The sequence below is a fragment of the Herpailurus yagouaroundi genome, unplaced genomic scaffold (genome assembly GCF_014898765.1).
Source record: "Herpailurus yagouaroundi ecotype Mexico unplaced genomic scaffold, PumYag 159, whole genome shotgun sequence".
In the NCBI taxonomy this organism is placed as follows: Eukaryota; Metazoa; Chordata; class Mammalia; order Carnivora; family Felidae; genus Herpailurus; species Herpailurus yagouaroundi.
This window is the reverse complement of record NW_024412400.1, coordinates 63,376,671-63,386,003: the sequence shown is the minus strand read 5'-3', so window position 1 is coordinate 63,386,003 and position 9,333 is coordinate 63,376,671. Positions and strand designations below refer to the sequence as shown.

Genomic DNA, 9,333 nt, shown 5'->3' with positions numbered 1-9,333 from the left:
TTTTTTCTGTCACGCACGTTTGGTGTTTGTTTTTCCCTTCCTCCCCAATTCCGGCCTGGCACCGCCGCCAGGCTGGAAACTTTCCAGTGGCAGAAATTGTAGCTCATTGGGTAAAAATGGATCTCCTGCACCATATCTGTTCTTGCATGGCAGAAGCTGGTTGCTTGCCCCTTCTTCAGACTGGGAGCTGAAGGTTCTTCATGTTGTATTTCCATTGTTTGGTACACAGTAGGGGTTCAAGAAGTGCTGGTTAAGTGAAGAAAAGAAGGGATGGTGGATCAGTTCTCCCAATTTCTAGAGTCTTCAGAAGCCCTGCCTCCCGAGTGCTGCAGAAAACTGTGATGGCTCCCTGAAGAAGGGGTCTACGTAGCATTCCTTCTTTCCCTACTGATCACCACACTCTTCTCAACCTATAGAGGGCAGAATAAAGAATGTGGGGTGGCAATGGGGCTGAAAATTTGAGCTTATTTCCCAGGGGTTGGTTCCCCTGCTATAGGGAAATTATCTGTTTATAATTGTGGCTTGGCATTGATAGAACCTTTAAAACAAACATTGCATGCTCACTTAGTAAGTCACTTTGGAAGTACTAGACATCTTCAGAGTCCTTGCACATACATTTTAAAGAAATAAAATCTGCAACCAGTCCTGTGGAAAGAGACAAAATTGTGGGTAGGATGGAAGGCGAGGTAGAAGAAAGTGCATAGGAATTTGAGCAGTGGAGAACTCTGGTGTTGAAGTTCAGGGAGAGGGGTGCCTGGGTGGCTCAGTTGGTTAAGCGTGTGACTACAGCTTAGGTCATGGTCTCACGGCTGGTGAGTTTGAGCCCCGTATTCGGCTATTTGCTGTCAGTGCGGATCCTGCTTTGAATCTTCTGTCCCCCCCCCCCCCCATCTACCCCTCCCCTGCTCATTCTCTCTCTCTCTCTCTCTCTCTCTCAATAATAAATAAACATTAAAGTTCAGTGAGAGAAGAAGTTACTAAGAATAAAAGTTTCAACTTTGTAAACCTTGCAGCCTCTATGCAGCTAAGAACTAGGGACAGAGATGCAGCCTGCTTACTTTGTGCGCCAAAGCTCTTTACAGTCGTGAAGTCTGACAGATACTGATTAGATTCTAAAAATGCAAACTCCTTTCTACATACTCACTGCTTTCCCTCAGTTTTAGACAAATTTGCTTGTTAGTGATTTTACTTTTTCTTTGCAGTGGAAAATACCATCACTGTAAGAGGTGAAGGTGTCTATTTGAAGATGTGGGAGGGGCGCCTGGGTGGCTCAGTCGGTTGGGCGTCTGAGTTCGGCTCAGGTCATGATCTCGCAGTTCGTGAGTTCAAGCCCCGTGTCGGGCTCTGTGCTGACCGCTCAGAGCCTGGAGCCTGTTTTAGATTCTGTGTCTCCCTCTCTCTGACCCTCCCCCGTTCATGCTCTGTCTCTGTCTCAAAAATAAATAAATGTTAAAAAATTAAAAAAAAAAAAATGAAGATGTGGGAAAGTTAATCATGAACTCTTCTGATTCCCTCTTACGTCGATCATCAAACACACTGCAATGTGGAAATCTGTGTCTGTGACATGCATTTGGCATACACTTAATCTAAGGTTAATATAACATATGTTCACATTTCAAAGTCTGGATCCGATGAACAGGAATACAATTTAAAATCATAAATTGATCAATGAGTTGTTTCTGGAAAAAAATGTTCTTTTTCCAGATCATTGATTTTTGATATTTGAAGTTCAAGGTACATACAGTACAATCTCATTTGCTTAATACCTTTTCCCACCTCTGTGAACCTGCAGACACATGTCACATATGTAAAGGTTTAGAAGGATGTATATGAGTTTTAGCAGTGATCGTCCATGGAGGGTAGGTTTGGGGGTTTTCTGTTTCCGTATTTTTGCTCTTAAGTATTTCTGAGTTTTCTGTAATAAGAAAAAACTTAAAAAAAATTTTTTTTTATTTATTTTTGAGAGAGAGAGAGAGAGAGAGAGAGAGAGCGTGCATGCGTGCAAGCAGGACAGAAGCAGAGAGAGAGGGAGACACAGAATCCGAAGCAGGCTCCAGGCTCTGAACTGTCAGCACAGAGACTGACACAGGGCTCAAACTCATGAACCGTGAGATCATGACCTGAGCCAAAGTCAGACACTCAACCAACTGAGCCACTCAGGCACCCCAAGAAAAAAAAATTGTTATTTTGAAACAAGAGGGGAGTTGTGGGTAGAACATACAAATCTGAGAATAGTTAGAAACATTCAGAGAAAATGATGGTCACTCCAATAACTACATTGTTCTCTTTCCCTCTGGACATGCCCCTCATCAGCCCATTTCCAGTGGTCAGGGTCATCCACCATGCAAATTTGATGGTGGCACCTCCCTGCTTTGAGTCAATGCCCTCTAAACGGATGTCAGTGTCTCTGTTCGTCCTTATCATCCTATGTAAGTCAGTCACCTTTCTTAAAATTTTTTTTTTCAACGTTTATTTATTTTTGGGACAGAGAGAGACAGAGCATGAACAGGGGAGGGGCAGAGAGAGAGGGAGACACAGAATCGGAAACAGGCTCCAGGCTCTGAGCCATCAGCCCAGAGCCCGACGCGGGGCTCGAACTCACGGACCGCAAGATCGTGACCTGGCTGAAGTCGGACACTTAACCGACTGCGCCACCCAGGCGCCCCAGTCAGTCACCTTTCAATTCCAAGTGACAGAAACCTCATTCAAAGTAGCTTAAGCAAAAATGAGGAATTTCTTTGTTCATGTAACCAGAGTCTGAGGTTGGCTTCATGTAGCACTAGAGTAGGAGTTCAAAGATGGCATTCATGCTTTATCTTTCCTAGTCCTGCTTTTCTCATGTTAGTTTTGTTTCTAGACAGGTTCTGTCCATGTGGAGGCAATATGCCATCGGTAACTCCAGGCCCCCATGGTCCTTCAAACTCGGATCCTGAGGAAGGGAGAGGATTGGGGTTGGCTTGGGTTGGGTCATGTGCTCTTTCTTAGGGCAACTCCAGAAGAGAATACAAGAGAGGGAAATGGGTGTTTCCCAAAGGAAAGGATTCTAGGCAAACCATGACACCTTTATCTCTTCCCTCTCCAGACTCATCTGTCTCTTCCTCTCTCCTTCTCTCTCTCTCGGTTCTTCAAGGACCTTTACTGATGGTTCCTTCCAGAGGAAGGACATACACATACCCACGTGGCTGTGGTCAGGCATTGCTCCCAGCTCTTCTACCTCAGTGGAATGAACTCCAGGCACAACCCTGACTGCCCATGGTCAGCAGGAGGCAGGAGGCTCTAGCACAGTTACTTCTCCAGGGATGCAGAATTGAGCAGCTTCTCCATCAGTTCAGCGTGAGACAATAGCGTGCAGCACTCAGGCCTAGTGAGTCCAGGGCGCCCCCTCAGTCTCCAAGACCCGCAGCAACCCCAGCTAGGCCTCCTACTTGTTGCCCGCCATCTTGCCACAAGTGACGTAGCACATAGGTATAATCATGGCGGCAGCACGGCAGCAGACTGGTCCCACAGACTGCCTGACCAACAGTCACCACACTACGATTCTCTAGACTCATCTCTTTCCTAGCTGCACCCGAAGTACTTTTGGTTCCAGGAATATGCCAGACATACTTCCTTGTCTTTTATTTTATGCGTCTCATTGCACTGGCTGCAAATACCCTTCCTCAATTTTTTACCTACTGCCAACTCATCCTTCAAGCTTTTCCTGATCCTCACTATCTGGGCTGGGTACTCAACTATGTGATCCCATAAGCATGTAATTGATACTCTTGACATCATACTACAGTCTGCTGCAAGTTCTTGTTTGCATAAATACTGTCCTTCCCTCACTAAACTAGCTCCTTGTGTTCAGTGATTGCTTAATGAATGGCCCACAAGTGTTTATTGAATGATTGAAAGATAACCTCAGTATGGATAAGATCATACCCTGCTTCCTCCATTTATGAAGTTCTTACAAAAAATCTTGAACTTTTGTTTAGGAGTTAAGGCATAATCTATTATTTTTTTTAGAAGATTTTTTTAAAGTAATCTCTACACCCAATGTGGAGCTCGAACCCACAGCCCAAGAGCAAGAGTTGTTTACTACCCCGGACTTCAAGCTGTATTACAAAACTGTAATCATCAAGACAGTATGGTACTGGCATAAGAACAGACACACAGATCAATGGAACAGAACAGAGAACCCAGAGATGGACCCACAAACGTATGGCCAGCTAATCTTTGACAAAGCAGGAAAGAATATCCAATGGAATAAAGACAGTCTCTTCAGCAAGTGGTGCTGGGAAAACTGGACAGCGACATGCAGAAGAATGAACCTCGATCACTTTCTTACACCATACACAAAAATAAACTCAAAATGGATGAAAGACCTAAATGTAAGACAGGAAGCCCTCAAAATCCTTGAGGGGAAAGCAGGCAACAACCTCTTTGATCTTGGCTGCAGCAACTTCTTACTCAACACGTCTCCAGAGGTAAGGGAAACAAAAGCAAAAATGAACTACTGGGACCTCATCAAAATAAAAACTTCTGCACGGAGAAGGAAACAATCAGCAAAACTAAAAGGCAACTGACAGAATGGGAGAAGGTATTTGCAAACAAAATAACAGATTAGTATCCAAAATCTATAAAGAATTTAGGGTTAGGGTTAGGATTAGGGCTAGTATCCAAAATCTATAAAGAACTTATCAAACCCAATACCCAAAAAACAAATAATCCAGTGAAGAAATGGGCAAAAGACAATAACAGACATTTTTCCAAAGAAGACATCCAGATGGCCAACCAATACATGAAAAAATGCTCAATATCACTCATCATCAGGGAAATACAAATCAAAACCACACTGAGATAACACCTCACACCTGTCAGAATGGCTAGCATTAACAACTCATGCAATAACAGACGTTGGTGAGGATGCGGAGAAAAAGGATCTCTTTCGCATTGTTGGTGGGAATGCAAACTGGTGCAGCCACTCTAGAAAACAGTATGGAAGTTCCTCAAAAAATTAAAAACAGAACTACCCTATGACCCAGCAACTGTAGTACTAGGTATTTATCCAAGGGATACAGGTATGCTGTTTCGAAGGGACATAGGCACCCCAGTGTTTATAGCAGCACTATCAACAATAGCCGAAGTATGGAAAGAGCCCAAATGCCCATCAATGGGTGAATGGAAAAAGATGTGGTGTATATATATATACAATAGAGTATTACTAGGCAATCAAAAAGAATGAAACCTTGCCATTCTCAACTATGTGAATGGAACTAGAGGGTATTATGCTAAGCGAAATTAGAGAAAGACAAATATCATATGACTTCACTCAGACGAGGACTTTAAGATACAAAACAGATGAACATAAGGGAAGGGAAGCAAAAATAATAAAAAACAGGGAGGGGGACAAAAACATAAGAGACTCTTAAATATGGAGAAGAAACAGGGTTACTGGAGGGGTTGTGGGAGGGGGGATAGGCTAAATGGGTAAGGGGCATAAAGGAATTTACTCCTGAAATCATTGCTGCACTATATGCTAACTAACTTGGATGTAAATTAGAAAAATAAGTTAAATAAAAAATTTTTAAAAAAGACAACAGAAAGAAAAAAAAGAGTTGTACACTACCAGCTGAGCCTGCCAGATGCCCCAAGATATAATGTATTATAAATAAAACCTCACACAACACATGTAATTTGCTATATATGTGTTAATGAAGTAGACATGTGAATAATATGAAAATAAAATATCAAATCATGCTAAATTAAGTATCATTGGCCTTTGAATACCATGTTATAGTTCTATTTGAAATATTGCCACCAATATCTGGTTAGCTAGGTCAGGGTTTCTTAACCCAGAGTCTGCAGACCTCTAAGAGATTTGAGGGTAGAATTCAGATGATACGTGAACTGGATGCGAATAAAAATTATTTCCTCTAAACTTTAAGCGGAATTTAGTATTTCTTTTTATTATAAATGCAACAATCCAGAGCTGTATCAGGCAGTAGCTGTTTGTCAACAATAGAAATCAGGTATTTTCATACCACAACTGTTGTAGAGATATCATACTGTTTATGCTACTTTGATATCACAGCAGTTGTTAAACTTCCTGCTAGATGTGGTTATTAAGTGAACACATATATTACTGTATTATACATTTACATTATTTTGATAACTTGTACTTCAATATAATTTTTTTACTTAAAAAAATTATTATTTATTTTTTAATTTTTTTTTTTTTTTTTTAGAGAGAGTACATGTGAGCAGGGGAAAGGGGAGAGAGAGAGAGAATCCCAAGCAAGCTCCATGCTCAGCTTGGAGCCTGACAACACGACTCTGGGATCATGACCCAAGCTGAAATCAAGAGTCAGAAGCTCAACCAACTGAGCCACCCCGGTGCGCCTAATTGGTTTTCTTTGTAATCCCATGCATTTCATTTTCTGCGCTTAAAAACATTATTCTGAAAAAGAATCCATGGCACAAAAACATTGAATTGATGGTGGCATTCGTTTGAAATATGACCAAAGTGTGGTGATCTAATTCCAGAGAAACTTAGCCCTCCTGCCTTTTGTACCACCAGGCAAAGGATAGAGATTATAGGCCTTTTGGACAATCCTAAAAACTATAAATCTAAGAAAGGATGTCCTTTCTCAGCCTGAAAATTTATTTGAATGGAAAAGCCATGTGAGTTATTTAAGTTTCAGAGGATCTCTGGGGTAGGTTGGAAAAGTGGAGTAAATGCATTTGGATCTACTCATAAACTCACAGCTAAACGCTGCAGACTTTGGCTTAAGACTTGTCCAAGAAGACAAATTCATTTCTTTGTGCAGTATCTGCATAGATATCTACTAGAATAGGATTTTAGTTACTAAAACTGTTAGGACATGTTCTGCAAGGTTGTGAGATCCTTTCTAATAACTGGCGACAAGGACCTCTCAGAGGTTGTAAACTCATTGGAATATTTGTCCTCTAGGAATTTCTCTTTGGTTGATTTGTCTTGGTTCCAATGGGAAGCAGATGGTCCTTAAATTAAGATACTTTGAGGGGCGCCTGGGTGGCGCAGTCGGTTAAGCGTCCGACTTCAGCCAGGTCACGATCTCGCGGTCCGGGAGTTCGAGCCCCGCGTCGGGCTCTGGGCTGATGGCTCAGAGCCTGGAGCCTGTTTCTGATTCTGTGTCTCCCTCTCTCTCTCTGCCCCTCCCCTGTTCATGCTCTGTCTCTCTCTGTCCCAAAAATAAATAAAAACGTTGAAAAAAAATTAAAAAAAAAAAAAAAGATACTTTGAGGAGATACTGCACAAAGGTTTGGGAGCAGGGAACCACAACAGGAAGCACAGTAACTTGAGCAACTCCAGATTAGTGGCAGCAGAGCTGATATTACCTCTTGGGCAGAAGGAAAAGCACAGGGAGTGGCAAATCCAAGGAAATTAGTGAAGGGAAGCTTGGAAAAGATGGTGACAGAGCCAAAAGAATAGGTATCCTGACCATCAGTCTATCTCTGACCAGGGCACTCCTCGGCCAAACCCACCCAGAGGCCAGGAGGCAAAGGAGCTCATTGCTGTGGTCCATTCATCAGCTTCATGGGGAAGAGGGTGGAGTAGAGATGGAGGGGATAGAGATATCCAGCACATAGGACAAATCCCTACCATATAGCACATATCACAGTATTTGATGGTCTAAGGGGGGAGGGCTGTAATATTTAACTAATCTGTAATTTTTTTTAAGTTTATTTTGAGACACACACAAAGAGAGGAGAGCGAGCGAGAGAGAGCGAGCAGGGGTAGAGAGAGGGAGAATCCCAAACAGGCTCCATGCTGTCAGCACAGAGCCTGAATTGGGGCTTGATCTCACGAACTGTGAGACCATCGAAATCAAGAGTCGGATGCTTAACCACTGAGCCAGCCAGGTGCCCCTATTTTGTAATGTTTAATTCATGGCTGTGCCTAATAAAATTCTGGCACACAGTAAGTACTCAATGTTACTGAATGATTAAACAGAGAATTGCCATGCCACTGAAACGGAGTAAAAGCAAACTATCGACTACCAATAATTAGGAACTAAGTATTTACTTTCAGACGGTGGACATTTAAAATGTTATGGAGGGGTGCCTGGCTGACTAAGTCAGTGGAGCAGAGTTGATCTCAGGGTTGTGAGTTGGAGCCCCATGCTGGGTGTAGAGATTACTTAAAAATATTTTCTAGGGGCGCCTGGGTGGCGCAGTCGGTTAAGTGTCCGACTTCAGCCAGGTCACGATCTCGCGGTCCGGGAGTTCGAGCCCCGCGTCAGGCTCTGGGCTGATGGCTCAGAGCCTGGAGCCTGTTTCCGATTCTGTGTCTCCCTCTCTCTCTGTCCCAAAAATAAATAAACGTTGAAAAAAAAAATTAAAAAAAAATATTTTCTAAAATGTTATGGAAATATGGGAGCATGATGATCTATTCTGTAGCTCAGGCAGATGGATGTCATAGCTTTGTAACATAGTAAGTACAATTGAGCATCCTCATTCATGGATTCCGTGTTTGCCTACTCTTTAAAACTTCCCTGGTGCTCTCGGGGTCACCTCTAGAGTGAAAATTTTGACTTGCTCAATGCATATGTTCCTACTTGGGGTTGAGCAAGGTGTTTCACCTCCCATACTGTAGATGAATATCCTTTGCTCCAGTTAGTGCCATTTTTTTTTTTTTTTTGCATTTTTGTGCTTTCATTGGTGATTTCCCTGTTTAAAATGCCCCCCCCCCGATGTAATGCTGAAGTGCTAATTTTTCCTAATAGGTGCAAGAAGGCTGTGATATGCCTCATGCAGAAAATAACATGTTAGGTGAGCTTCGGTGAAGCATGAAGTTACAGGGCTGTTGACCATGACTTCAATGTTAGTAAATTAATGTTAGTAAATCAACAAAACACAAAGACACCTGAAACAAGCTTCTGTATTGACTAGTTGATAAAAATGTGACCAGAGGCTTGCAGAACAATAGGCCTGTATTTTCCCTAGGAGCAATGGTTCAGTATTCTGTATTAGTTCTGTATTAGTGGTGACTATAGAATCTAACTGCCATGAAGAACAACAATCAGCTGTACTTGCAGTTCTCCAGTTCCTAATAAAGATTCAAAAAAGAAAATTCAAGTTACAAAAGACATTTTTCTATAGTTGGCAGCTAATTGGTACTTATAATGTAAAACCAAAAAGGGGAGAAACATTAAAACCCATCACCACTGCATAATTTCGATGTGACACATTAAAATTTATTAGTTTCCGAATAGTATTTGACTAATTCCAAATTATTTCAATTAAGAGTTGTCTAGGCCATATAGTCGGAAAATTGAAGAAATTAGTGGGAGGGAAAACAATCTAATACAT

At 42.0% G+C, this 9,333-nt stretch overlaps 1 pseudogene; it reads right to left on the bottom strand.

Moving 5' to 3' along the window:
* Positions 1–2,180: 2,180 nt before the first annotated feature.
* Positions 2,181–4,046, bottom strand: LOC121033359 (DNA-directed RNA polymerases I, II, and III subunit RPABC5-like; annotated as a pseudogene).
* Positions 4,047–9,333: the final 5,287 nt, after the last annotated feature.